Here is a 13637-nt window from a genome sequence, read left to right on the forward strand (position 1 = left end):
TGGGAATACAAACATTCAACCCATAGTATTCTCCCATTGGAGCCCCCCCATCCCAAATGTATTTTTCCCCCTAAATTACGTTTCATAATCCAAACAACACAGTAGTCGTAACCATTCCCAGCATTAACCTTAAAGTGTTATCTAAATCACGTGTCATGGGGAGGATAACTCAGTGTTAGAGTGCAGGGCCGTGGGTTGGATGCCCATTCCTGGGGGATGGGAAGAGCCAACAATAATGAGTTAACTATGGTTAAGACTCATCAATAATGAGTTAACTATGGTTAAGAAGTGGCCAACTGCTTCATAGTCCCGTGGCCCACCATGACTCCCCTGCGACTTTAGGCTGCACCCTCAAACCGCGAGCCCCCCTAACTGTGAGCCAAAATGAGCCCTTCCTTCCTGAAGTCGTATTTGCTGGGGAATTTTGTTTTAGAAGCAAGAGCAGTAGCTAAAACATCGGGTCAAAGAAAATTCCCTGAGGCTTGGGCATGGTTCTCTCTGGATTGTGGCTCTGCCTTGCACAGCACTGGAGGGGTGGCCTGGTCCTACCCTGAGATCACTCAGTGGCAATGTTGCCTTTCTGCTTACTGGGGGCTGGCCCATGCTGTGACTCTCTATCATCTGTACCCACGCCCCACCGGGGTCTGCAATGTCCAGGCCGCAACTCTTTCTGTGTATGTAGGTGTCCTTAGAGATGAGAGCAGAGCAGTGGTTCTCAACCTGCCTAACACTGCACCCGTCTAACACAGTTCCCCATGTCGTGATAGCCCCTAACTATAAGATTATTCCGCTATTACTTCATAACTGTCATCTTGCTCCTGCTGTGAATCATAACGTAAATGTCTCATATGCAGGCTATCTGATGTGTGACCCCTGTGAAAGGGTCATTCGGCCCCCAAAAGCGGTAGCAACCCACAGGTTGAGAACCACTGGAGCAGAGGCAGCTCTGCCCTAGCCGTTGAACTCTGCTCTGTCAGTAGCCCAGGGTCAGCCTGAGAGCTAGCCTCTGCTTCTGTGCACCCTTGCCTGTGCTGAGGGCTTACTAAGCTCCACTGGTTCCCCCCAAATCCCTTAGAGCAAAAATTTTCCCCTTGGTATACGCACTGCTAAAAATCTTTCCTCTCAGGATTTCTGGCCTGCCTGCTTAACTCCAGATTCATTGGTAAACTTGTCTCACAGGAATACAGCTGAGACAGAGCAGGGACACCTGATGTTCTCCTTTGTCCTCCACGAGCAGATACACAGACGCCCCACTAGCACACCACACCACACCACACACACATGCACACACGCACGCACGCACGCACATATACCACTTACTCGATATATACATAAACAAAGATAATTTAAAAATACTTTTTCTCAATTAGTCTTTCTCACTCTGCTCTTCCTGACTGAACTGGGGGTTTGATTTTAAACAGTGCCATAGGAGTTCTGTGACCTGTAGCCTCCTCTTACAGTCATAGCTTCCCTGGGTCCCCTACCCCTATCTCTCTCCAGGACTTTGGCTGGTGCATACTTTCCTAGGCTTATTAAAAACCGTTTCCTCCTCTAAGGCTTTTGCTGATGTCCTCTAAGACTCCTGGAAAGGGAGTCTAAAGGGAGGGTTAGAGGAGGTTGGCTGGTGGAGGATTGTTTTGAGAGACTTAATTCATGCGGGAAGACCCAGCCTGAAAATGGGCTCTTTCCTTGAGACAACTGGAGGTCGTCCCCCTGACAGGCTCTGCCCCTTCATCACCATCAGTGGTCACTTGGCACCATGATGCTCTGTGAACTGGGTATCTTAGAAGGAGAATTTCATGGCACTGAGCGGGGCCTGCTGATTTGCATGGCTGTGTCCCTTAAGTCTTAGGTGACACCTTCACACTCTGCTGCACCGAAGAATAAAGATTCAACTTTTCTTAAAAAAAAAAAATCCAAAAATACCACGGTGAAATTACATACATTAACATGAATATAATAAAAATCTTCCAGTTGAAAAATAAGCTAAAAATATGCTCCTAATTATAAAATCAGTTTAGAGACTCACTGAGTTCTGAGATGTGTAACCTTAAGCTAAATTCCCCATGTTCTAATTCCCATCATATTAGGGCTTATTAGGCAGGGTGTTATTAAAATCTCTACTTCCCTGACATTTTGCTCTGAGTCATTCACCAAGTAAAGCACTAAGCGATAGTTCAGATGTTTCTATCTGGCCGGCACACAGTAGGTTCTCTACAATGCGAACAAGTAATTTAATGATAAATTTTTAAAAAAGAAGTATTTAGCATTTTTAGAAAGTTTGTCTAAGAGTTATTTACGTCTTCTTTTAGGTTATAAGTATTTTTTTTTCCTTTCTTTATATGGCAAACCTCAGCCTTTAGGCATCTTTTTGCTTTCTGAGCTCCAGGCCTCATAGGCGGCTCATAGCACACTTGGAAGCATATCGCCATGGCTGGTGTGGTGGTTTGAATATGCTTGGCCCCATGGGAAGTGGCACTACTAGGAGGAGTGGCCTTGTTGGAGGAAGTGTGTCACCGTGTAGGCGGGCTTTGAGAACTCCTAGTACTCCAGCTCTGCCCAGCTCAGAAGAGAGAACTTTCTCCTGGTCTGCCTATTGAAGCCAGTCTTCTATTGCTGCCTTTGGACCAAGATGTAGACCTCTCAGCTCCTCCAGCACCAGGCCTGCCTGGATGCTGCCATGCTTCCCGCCATGATGATAATGGACTGAACCTCTGTTACTGTAAGCCAGCCCCAAATAAATGTCTTCTTTTTATAAGAGTTACCTTAGCCACAGCAATGAAACTCTAACTAAAACAGCTAGTGTCTTAATTGTCAACTTGACACCATCTGGAGTCATCTGGGTGGAGAACCTTTTGGGGTCCCTTCCTTCTAGACACTTGGTGGGAATTTGGCCAGGGCAAAAGAAGTAAGCTCAAGATGGGGATCTGACTTTGGGCCAGGACTCAGGAAATTGGCCCAGATTAAGAACAGAGCAAGCTCAGTGGAGGCCTGTGTAGCATTCCTTTTGTCTTGGTCATCCTGATCAGCCCCTAGAAAGGTGTTTATGGGGTTTTGTTTATTGCCTTGCTTGTTCCTTGACTCAGACCTGATCTTATTAGTCTGCATGTACTTAAAGTGGTATAAAAGCAGACCAGAAAATAATAAACCCGCTTCAGTCTCAGAACTGGCTGGGGTCATGCTACAGTGCTGTCTTTTTTTCTTTTTATTCCTCACTCCTGCCCTGGAGGACCTGTTGTTGACTGACTGAGCTGGCTTGGTCACATCTGAGAGGAAAAGCCTCATCTGAGGAAGTGACTAAGTCTCGTTGGTCTGTGAGCAGATCTGTGGGAGGTTGTATTGATTATTAATTGATGTAGGAGAGCAAAGCCCACTGTGGGCAACAGGGTTTCTCAGGCAAGTATTCTCGGTCCTTAAAAGCTAGTTAAGTATGAGGCGAGGAGGAAGCCAAAGAGCCAGCCAGCAAGCCATATTCCTCCATGGTTTCTCCTTCAAATCCCTGCTTGAATTCCCGCTTTGGTTTCCATCATTAATGATGGATCACAACCTGGATGTACGGGCAGAAAAAAAAAAAAGTAATAATCCTTTCCTCTCCAAACTGCTTTTTGTCAGTGTGTTAGATGGCACCAGAGAAGTTAGAACACCGGAAAGGGAGTCCTAGGAAGGGATGGTTTGGATCAGGTTGGCCCGTGGAGGATTGTCTTGATTGACTTTATGGATGTGGGAAGACCCAGCCTGAAAATGGCCCCACAGATCTTTGATTCAGGTCTTGGGTCGTAAGAAAGTAGGAGCTGGCTGGGTATGGAGCCTGAATGATTTTACACTCCCTGTCCTCACTCCCTGCTCTTGACTGTAGATGTGATATGGCCAGCCGTTTCACGTTCCTGACGTTTGCACATCCCCACGGTGAGGGACTGTGAGCTAAGTAAACCCTTTCTCCCCTAAGTTGCTTTTTTATCGGGGTATTTTATCAGGGCAACAGGAAAGTAACTGGGTCACACACATCATCATAAGTCAAGATGATTGTTGTGGAATAAGGAACCACAATTTATTTTTCCAAATAGGGAATTAAACCCAGGTCCCTTGCATGTTAGGCAAGCAAGCACGCTACCTCCAACCTGCATAAAAAGTGAGGTCAGCTTTCTGAGTAGCTATCAAGTTTCTGTGTCCCCAAGGCTCAGGTCAGGTCCTCTGTTTTGCCTTTTCCTTCCTTCCTCCCTCCCTCCCTCCCTCCCTCCCTCCCTCCCTCCTGTCTCATATGCATGTTGTCATTCTTCGCCCAAGAAAGTTAGTACTAACCCAGGTTCCATGTGGGGAGAGAAGACCATGGGTGTCTATCTGTGTGTGGAAGTCCCTTGGCTCCACCCTGCCCATCTCTGTCCCTCTGTTGATTTGAATGTGCCCTTTTATGGTAGGCACCACAATGTGAGTCTAATAGCCATGGGTGGAGTGTATGAGTGCTTCCAGCAAATTATCCAAGCTGAGAGTGGACTTGCAGACCCCTAGTGGACTTGCAGACCCCTGGCGGACTTGTGGCTAGTCCCTGAGTTTGCATGAAAGTATAGCAGCCATTTTTCCTACCGGCCTCCCCTGCTTCTCTTTCCTCTGCTTCTACCTCTCCTGAAGACACCCACCAGGTGGGTTTCCTCCAGCTTACTCGTCCCACACACCTGTTACCCTCAATGGCTCCCCAATGCCTTGCTACCAATTCATTGTGTGGTAATCTCAATGCCCGCCAATGGTAGTGGGGTCATCATTTCTGACAGCTCCCACAGCTGCACCCTTACCTCTGTTAGTACCTTCTGATAGATACCCCTGATTTCTTGGGGATCACTGTGAGCCATGACTGTGTGTGTTATCTCTGCAGCCCCAGTCTTTGCACATCTTGGGGCCACTGAAGGAGACCATCAGTAAATACAAGGAATGTTCTGAGAGGCCTGGCTCTAGGTTTGCATTGCATCTTGGGTATCTTTGCCCGAAGCCTCCTTCACAGACTTTACTGGTGAGGAGTTGGCAGCTCCTAGGATGAGTCCATCCTCCCTCCCCCCAAGCCAAAAGGAGGTAGCCTTATTTACTCAAACCCCTCAAACCCATTCCACCTGGATGTGCTCCCTCTGAATAGTGCTTTGCTTTGGTTTTTACCCTTCTCAACATGATTGCTAGGGGGAGAGGTTTTGCTTTTGGCCAAATAGGGCAAAGGCTGGGAGGAATGAGGAGACGCAAGCAAAGCCTTGCCTGGCACGAGGTTTCAGAGCTGTGGTTTCAAGCCTGACATCTTTCACATTGCACGGAGAGTACGTTGTCTGAATCAGTAAGAGGTGGCCAAGAATTTTGCTGTACTTTCAAACATGAGGGGCAGCATGGAGAATGTCACTTGGCTGGCCAAGGGTTAAATAGTCTGAGGCATTTTAGTTATCCATGTGTCCCCAGTATCATTAGACCACTGCCCATATTTTCTTTCTTTTTTTTTTTTTCTTTTTTCTTTTTTTCGGAGCTGGGGACCGAACCCAGGGCCTTGCGCACGCTAGGCAAGCGCTCTACCGCTCTACCGCTGAGCTAAATCCCCAACCCCCCATATTTTCAATTGTGAGATGCACCCCATGTATGCTCCTCAAACTCCTAAATGAGATGTGGTACCATTTGGTGTGTTTTCCTGAAATGGGGGTAAAGAAGGGAGAACCTGAGAGATGGGTTTCTCTGGAATATTTCTAACCAAGACACCTGTAAAATACACCATATGGGGGTTTTGCTTGTGGGTAATATCACAGGCTTTTGAGCAAAAGGAGCAGCCCGAAGAAGCAGGGGATGAGGAAAGAGTGGATCCTGTAGCTCCACAGACATGTTGAGGATGAGATAAAGGATGAGGCACATGACTTATGTTGTATGTTACAACCACAGGGACAATGGAGGCTTAACTAGACTAGTCAAATCACTCTACTCAGTTTAGAGGGATTCATTTGAAACTGTCCTGTGAACTACATGCAACTCATCCAGTTCAGACTCACATCGCTGAAAGCACTTTGCAAGCTATGGCTTCCTGTACACAACAGAAAGTGACATCTCAGCTGTTGTTTGGCGAGCGACCACACAGTTCACAGAGGTGGAGATGATGTCATCAGAAGCATTCATACAGCGCAGGAAAATTCTCTCGGGCTTCTGGGCCCCGAAGCTTGCTATGTAGCCAAGGATGACCTTGAAGCCCTGATCTTCCTGCCGCCACGCTCCGAGCGTTGGGTTTTATTTGGTGCTGCGATTTAAACCGCAGGCATTGTGTATGCTCAGCAAAGACTGTACACTGAGCTACTCTCTAAGGTCTGAAATAAGAAAGAAAACCCCGCCCATTCATAAAGTAGTAAACTTGAAGAGATGGCATGTAGTTAAGAAAATGAATCATTAGAAATCCTTCCTTAGAGGGTACCAGTAACTGAGTTTTAAATAACAAGTCGCAGGCCATGGAGTGACTTCTAATTTTGCTTTGAAGCAACCACCTTACTTTCACTATCCTGCTTTCCTTGACTTTACAGCTCTGTGCTCAAATGTTCAGGGTCTTGTAGAAAAAGTCGCGTGTTTTTTGAAGATGAACCATGTTAGAGACCTAGGGAGGTGGGTATCAAAATGCTGCATCCCGGGTCCTTGCCTGCCTGAGAAAATGGTTCTCCTTCCTGGGATTCAAAGCTTTGTAAGCAGATGTTTCAAAGAAAAGGTGTGACTTGTCAGAAAGCATATCAGAAACGCAGCAAAGGGCTTTTCAGTGTTGTTAGTCGCCAAGGCGTGCATGGAAGCCCCAGGCTGCCTCTGGGAGGGTGGGAGTGAGAACCTTTCTGAGGGCAGCTGGGTAACTCTGTATTGCAAATCTGTGGTTGCTCCTGCTCTATGGAGAGGACAATCTACTTCTAGGAATATATCCAATAAACTATTCTGTCTGTGCAAAAGAAATAGCTTCAAGGATGTGCTATTTATAACTGTAGCACTTACAGCCACATAAATATCTAGTTACTGAAGATTGATGTGTGTGTGTGTGTGTGTGTGTGTGTGTCTGTGTGTGTGTGCGCGTGTGCTCATCCATGTGTATATGGAAGCCAGAGGACAATGGCAGGTGACTTCTTGAGTTACTGTCCTTATCTGTCTATCTATCTATCTATCTATCTATCTATCTATCTATCTATCTACCTATCTTCTATCTATCATCTGTCTGTCTGTCTGTCTGTCTGTCTATCTATCTATCTATCTTCTATCTATCATCTGTTTGTCTGTCTGTCTGTCTATCTATCATCTATCTACCTATCTTCTATCTATCATCTGTCTGTCTGTCTATCTATCTATCTATCTATCTACCTATCTTCTATCTATCATCTGTCTGTCTGTCTGTCTATCTATCTATCTATCATCTATCTATCTATCTATCTACCTACATATCTTCTATCTATCATCTGTCTGTCTGTCTGTCTATCTATCTATCTATCTATCTATCTATCTATCTATCTATCTGAGACAGAATCTCACTGAACTTGAAACTGACTGACTAGATTATACTGGCAGACCAGGAAGGGCCAGGATGCTCCTGTGCCCAGTGTTGCTGTGGTCAGTCTTCCTCATGAGTGCTGGGGGTTTGAACCCAGGTCCACATGCATGCAACTGCCCTCTACCCCAGTTTACTGTTTAAATAGTGACATATCTGTCCCATGGAATACTGTATGGTTAGAATGATTTTAGAATAATATTTAATAATCTGAAAAGATGCCTATATATTTTAATAAAATATATAGATGTTTATATCATCTTATAGTTTAAAAGCAAGTGTTATGGTGTCTGGTTTGGCTTGATTTTATTTAATAGACAGTCTATTAATTAATAATTAATTATTTAATTAATAGCTTATACTCTGTTGCCCATGCTACCTTGGAATTCACAAGGTCACCCAGACTGGATTTGAACTTGATGTTCTTCATCTTTAACCCGCCCTTCCCAAGTACTGGACTGTAAGTGCAAACCGATACATCCTATTTATTGTGCTTTATAGATAGACTTTTAAGGGTGGAATTTTACATATGTATATGTCCTTTTAAATAAAAGGACCATGGAGGAGCCAGCGGCATGTCTCAGCAGCTAAGGACACTTTCTGCAGGAACCTGCAGACCGAATGGTGGAAGGTGGTGTGTGGCCCTGTCCCTGCATATGACAGTAATAATAAAGGAGTTACTGAGGTTTGGGGCTGTAAGAACCATCACAGAAAGTGTTGCACTGTGCTTGTAGCTGGCTGCCTGGATTCTGAGGGAATTTTCTTCTTTGTACTCATGTGTTTAATTTTTTTCTACAATAAATGTGTCACTTACATAATAAGGAGAAAAGTTACTTTAAAACAACATCAACCTTTTGATGTGCATAAATTTAGAGCTTGTGTTGAAAGTGCGCTGTAACTACAGGAGATCACGACGAACTGGGAAGGGGTGGGGCTGCTTCCAAGTCTCTCAATTCACCTGTGAAAAATATCTCAATCTGTCACATCCATCAATCTCTGAAAAAAATTTTTTTTCCAGAGAATCATGGAGTCAAATTTTACAGCGAGCTATTTCCTGGCATCCATAGTGTTAAGGCACTTACCAGGTACGCTCATCTGTCTGGTTTAAAAAAAAAAAAAAAGAAAAGAAAAGAAAAAGAAAAGTCCCTTTTCCAGAAATTGCCCTTTTCTTTCCAAAAATTTTAGTGTAGGAGTTCTAATCAGAACACTGCTTCCATTTCAGCCAGAGCAGGCACTCGCTATCTCCCAATGAAGGGGGGACCCTCCAGCACCTCTGGCTGAAGTTCCTCCCGCCCCTTAGCACATGCCTCCCGCCTGCTCTAGAGACAGAGCTGGGGGCTCTTAGTGCTCTGACCTCTCTCCTGATTGGGAAGTAAGTTTGCAGCCCTCATACACTGCTTAGAGAGGAGGGATGGCCTCACTGATTCTATCCCCTTCCTGGGCTGCTAATCAGGATGCCTGGCAAAACCCTGAGGCCCCTTATGTATCTGTTGATTGAGGCAAATCTGGGGGAGGAGGGCACTCCTAGTACCCCTCAGCAAAACAGCCACAAACACCATCCTACAAACCCTTTTCCTTCCAGCCTGTTTACACAGATCTCTCTTCCCGGCTTCCTTGAAAGAGAAGAATCCCTTCAGCTAACACAATGTTATTTTCCAGGGACAAAATCAGTTTGCCAACGAGAGCTGTCATTCCGCTCCTGGTTTTCTCTCTGCTGCCTGTCTGTTCCTTCCTGGGACTGACCATTGGCTGCCTTCTGTTCTTTTTAAGCTGTGTCTTATTTTTTCCATGCAGTATGTTTCTAAAACGTTGCTCAGCCCTTGGAGTGGCTGTTTTGTCATAGTCTGAAGGCTTTCCAGGCTTAGTTCTCTCTGCTTAAGCTAAAAGCTGACCCATAGAGGGCTCTTTTTCCTTTCTTTCTTCTTTATTTTTGTGGGGGTCTCAGAGGAAGATCCTCGACTTGGGAGAAGCACAGTCTTCTAAGTGGAATTGTCATTTGTTCTTGAGAAAGGAGCCTCAGTTGTCAGCAGCTACGTGTCCTCTACAAAGTGATGGGCTCTTCCCAGGAGAGGGGCAAGTCTGCTCCTCGGGAGTGAGTCAGAAAAAAAGACAGCACAGAATGGAAAATTCCTTGCCTTCAAGAGCACCTTGGAGCATGCCTGTCCTGTCTCCAGCCAAGCCCTGGATCTGGTCCGGCACACCCCGTGCTCCTTGTGGGTGGCCACCACTCCAGCCTCTTAAAGATAGAACAATCTGAATTTTCTTCACAGAAATCTATTGTGATTATTAAAGCAAACCTCTGAGAAGTATGCACCAACACACCCTTCGGTTTCGAGGACAAATCATTCAAGCTTTTATGGAGGGGAATTGAGCATAAACTTCCTGAAGCGTCTGTGCTTTTATCCCAGACATTCTATACTAGAATTTTCCCTGAGGACTTAATCCTAGAATATGGAACAAGATGCACACAAAGTTGCAGCATCGTCTTTTGGCGTTCTGTGTTAGAAACGACCAAAATCCCCACCTAAGAAGACCGATTGGACAAACTGTATAGCTTCACACAACCAAGTGCGATGCTAAGGTAGAAACAAGCATGACAAAGGGGTCACCAAACGGAACTGATTTCCAGGGTTGAGCTGAAGAAGCCAGGTGGGAGAGTGTGTGCTGCCACTGCTGTAACAGAATAGCAACTGTAACAGAATTGTAACTGAGTCAGAAGACGTTAATTCAAAAGATGGTCCAGTGGTAAAAGCACCCATTGCCAAGCCTAATGAATTCAGTCCCCAGGACCTACACTAGAAGGAGAATATTGAGTACTGTAAGTCGTCCCTCTGACCTGCACACACACACACTGTGGCACACAATAAACAAACAAAGAAATGTTTAAAACACCTCTTAGATACTCTTAGATATGTATATCTTAATCACCACCCCCAGGTAAAACTAGTAAAAATGGCTACTTCCAGAGCAGGCAGGACACAGACTAAGACTTTCCCAAATGTTCCTTTTGACTTGCAGGCATTTCGAATACACACAAACACACACGAGAGGGAGGGGGGGGAAGGAGAGAGAGAGAGAGAGAGAGAGAGAGAGAGAGAGAGAGAGAGACCGAGAGACCGAGAGACCGAGAGACCGAGAGACCGAGAGACTGAGAGACCGAGAAAGACCCTAACACATGCAGTGAGGTGGTTACATCTTAACCACGGTACCAGCTGTGACGGTCTGGGAACATCTGGAGCATAACCAGGCGTTGGCTTTACTCTGGAGTGGGTGTAGTGGGCCACTGTAACTGTGTAAGGCAACACTGTTATTCTTAGGAGCTGTAAGCTGGGGTGTTTAGGGGTGAAGACTTGGGAGTCTTGTTCATTTTCACATAACTCAGAGGAAACAAAGAATGGAGAAAGGTGGAACCCAAATATGCAAAGAGCTGCCATCTTTGAGTCTTATAGTGAGAGTATTGAAGAGTTTGATGTCTTTTAGTTTATATGTGCAATCCCTCCCTCTCTCCCTCTCTCCCTCTCCCTCTCTCTCTCTCTCCCTTCCTGAAATGGGCTCCATTAACCCTATGTGAGTGTTTTCTGATGAGCTAATGTCCCCAGACTATGTTTTGTTTTGTTTTGCCACTTTTTATTTTGAGGCAGGGTTTCTCTAAGTTATCCAGGCTGATCATAACCCACTCAGTCCTTGATGTAGTTTTTTGACATGTCCCCCTCAGTCCTTGATATAGTTGGGAATAGAGGTCTAAACCACCATGACTGCTCTATTTAAAAGTTTTCTTTATAGAATCTGGAAAAGCTTAGCATGGCAATAGATTTCTGTAATCCAAGCATTCAGGGATCTCAAATTTGAATCCAGATTGAATGACACAGTTGAAACCTCGTGACAAAAATAAGCCAATCGGAACCAGTAAGAGGGCTCAGTGGGTAAAAGGGGCTTGGTGCCAAGCCTGACGTGTTGAGTTTGATCCCTGATACCTATATGGTCAAAGGTAAGAGCTAGTTCCTGCAAGCTGTCCTCTGACTTACACACACACACACACACACACACACACACACACTCTCACACATACCCACAAACACTCACTCACACACACACACACTCACACACACTCACCCATACCCACAAACACTCACTCACACACACACATACCCACAAACACTCACTCACACACACACTCACTCACACTCACACACACACTCACACACTCTCTCACACGCACATACATACACACACACACTCTCACACATACTCACACACACACTCACTCACACTCACACACACACACTCTCTCACATGCACATACATATACACACACACACTCTCACACACACACACACACACACACACACAATAAAATAAAAAATTAACAAAATGTCAGGGCAGGGAGTGTGGTTGAGTGGGTTTCTTTCCTTCACCTTGAAACTCAGAGCTGGGTTGGAAGCGTGAGTGGAGAAACGGTACCTTTGACATAGAGGCCGCACAGAGCCAAGCAGTATGCACTGCCATGCAGGGGTGAGGGGTGAGGGGTGAAGAGCTTTGCCAGACTCAGGAGCTCTGGTACCAGTGCTCACTGGAACACAGGGGCCCACAAAGCAGGGCTGTTTCCTGTCCCGCTGGTTCTCTGCTAGGTCAGCAGTGCAGTACAAAGCCTCCCACAGTGGGTGCTCAAGGCAAACATCTGGGTCAACTGAAGCATCTCAGGGCTGAGCCCCCACATCTGGCTTCTGAGCAGTTCATCTCCACAGCCTCTCAGTTGAAGATTGGGAGCAGTTCTTACTGCTTTTCTACAGAGCCAGGCATCTCCGGTCAGTCTATTCCTAATCTCTAGTGTCTTTTCACAGTGCTCTTTCCATTCAGAGCTTTGTTGCTAAAGTACCAGTTTGCTCAATGAAATCAATGTCTTGCTTTTTTCTTCTTTTTTTTTTTTTCTTCACTCGTGAAGCAGGTTTGTAGTCTGGCGGATAATCTTTTCATGTCTTTTTCTGGTTTCCAGTTTTCGATGTTTATGTTTTCCCAGTGGGTTTGTAAACACAGTGTGTTGTGCTGTCTTCATGAATATTTTACATACATTTTTAGCATGACCCACTTCCTTGAAAGGAACTAGCTTCTAAGACTCTGTGAATCAAGAGAGCAAAGAGGGCCAGGTATGGTGGCCCACAGCTGCTCTGCCAGCACTTGGGAGGCAGAGGCAGGGACATCACAAGTTCAAGGCCAGCCTGAGGTACAGAGCCAATTTCGGTTTAGCCTGAGCTGCACAGCAAGATCTTGTCTCAGACAGACAGACAGGCAGGCAGGCAGGCAGGCAGGCAGGCAGGCAGGCAGACAAAAACATGATAGAGGAAAAGGCTGTGATAGGAGCTGCTTGGTGTGTGCTGAGCCTGGGCTGAGGTCCAGCTATGTAGTATCAATCTATCATCTCTCCCACTCGTCCTCACGGTAAAGACAGGAGACGAGGGCACCTCATAGGGCTTGTGGCCCAGCCCTTGCCTCTGTGCTGGCAAGGCAGCTGAGCTGCAGGGACCTCTGTTGAGTCATCACAGGTCCAGTGACAGGATTGGAGAGTCTGCCAGAGCCGGTGTGATCGGCCACTGGTGCTATCAAACCTAGACCTCCTCTGTCTGTTCAGCCTTTTTTTTTTTTTTTCATGAATATGTGATTAAGTCAACATGCTTCAGAGAAACATGGAAGGGGCATCAACTGATGCATTTACATCGAGGGCAGCTCTGGGATGAAGTTATTGTCGTGAAGCCCCAGCAAGTCAGGCTTCAGGCCTCGTACGTGGCAGTGGTTGACCTCAGAAGCCCACCGTCCCTAGACCCAAGAGTCAGATTCCGAGAGCGGCTGATGGTTCTCTCAGGGCCTTCTGGAAAGCTCTCTAAAGAATTCTCTTTGTTAGCTGGGTGTGGTGGCACTTGCCTTTAGTCCCAGCATTGAGAGGCAGAGGTAGGTGGATCTCTGAGTTCAAGGCCAGCCCCAGTTCCAAGACAGCTAGGACTAAACAGAGAAACCCTGTCTTGAAAAACAAAAACAAAAAACAAACAAACAAACAAACAAACAAAGAATTTTGTTCATCTCAGTGGCCTGGCAAATGCTTTTTGAAAAATCATTTATATATTTG

At 45.8% G+C, this 13637-nt stretch overlaps 2 protein-coding genes across 4 annotated transcripts in view; one reads left to right on the forward strand and one right to left on the reverse strand.

Moving 5' to 3' along the window:
* Ngef (neuronal guanine nucleotide exchange factor) overlaps positions 1-13637 on the reverse strand; it is a 97796-nt gene that overhangs the window by 35524 nt on the left and 48635 nt on the right. The gene's annotated exons all lie outside the window — the stretch shown is intronic.
* Neu2 (neuraminidase 2) overlaps positions 1-13637 on the forward strand; it is an 88564-nt gene that overhangs the window by 3508 nt on the left and 71419 nt on the right. The window contains exon 1 of one of the 3 annotated variants that reach the window (XM_087564974.1): positions 12041-12324. The exons of the other annotated variants lie outside the window; for them this stretch is intronic. The gene's annotated coding sequence lies outside the window, so the exon portion shown is untranslated. Of the gene's footprint in view, positions 1-12040; positions 12325-13637 lie in introns of those variants that run through there. 3 annotated transcript variants of the gene reach the window in all.

The sequence above is a fragment of the Rattus norvegicus genome, chromosome 9, assembly GCF_021556685.1.
Source record: "Rattus norvegicus strain SHRSP/BbbUtx chromosome 9, alternate assembly SHRSP_T2T, whole genome shotgun sequence".
Classification (NCBI taxonomy): Eukaryota; Metazoa; Chordata; class Mammalia; order Rodentia; family Muridae; genus Rattus; species Rattus norvegicus.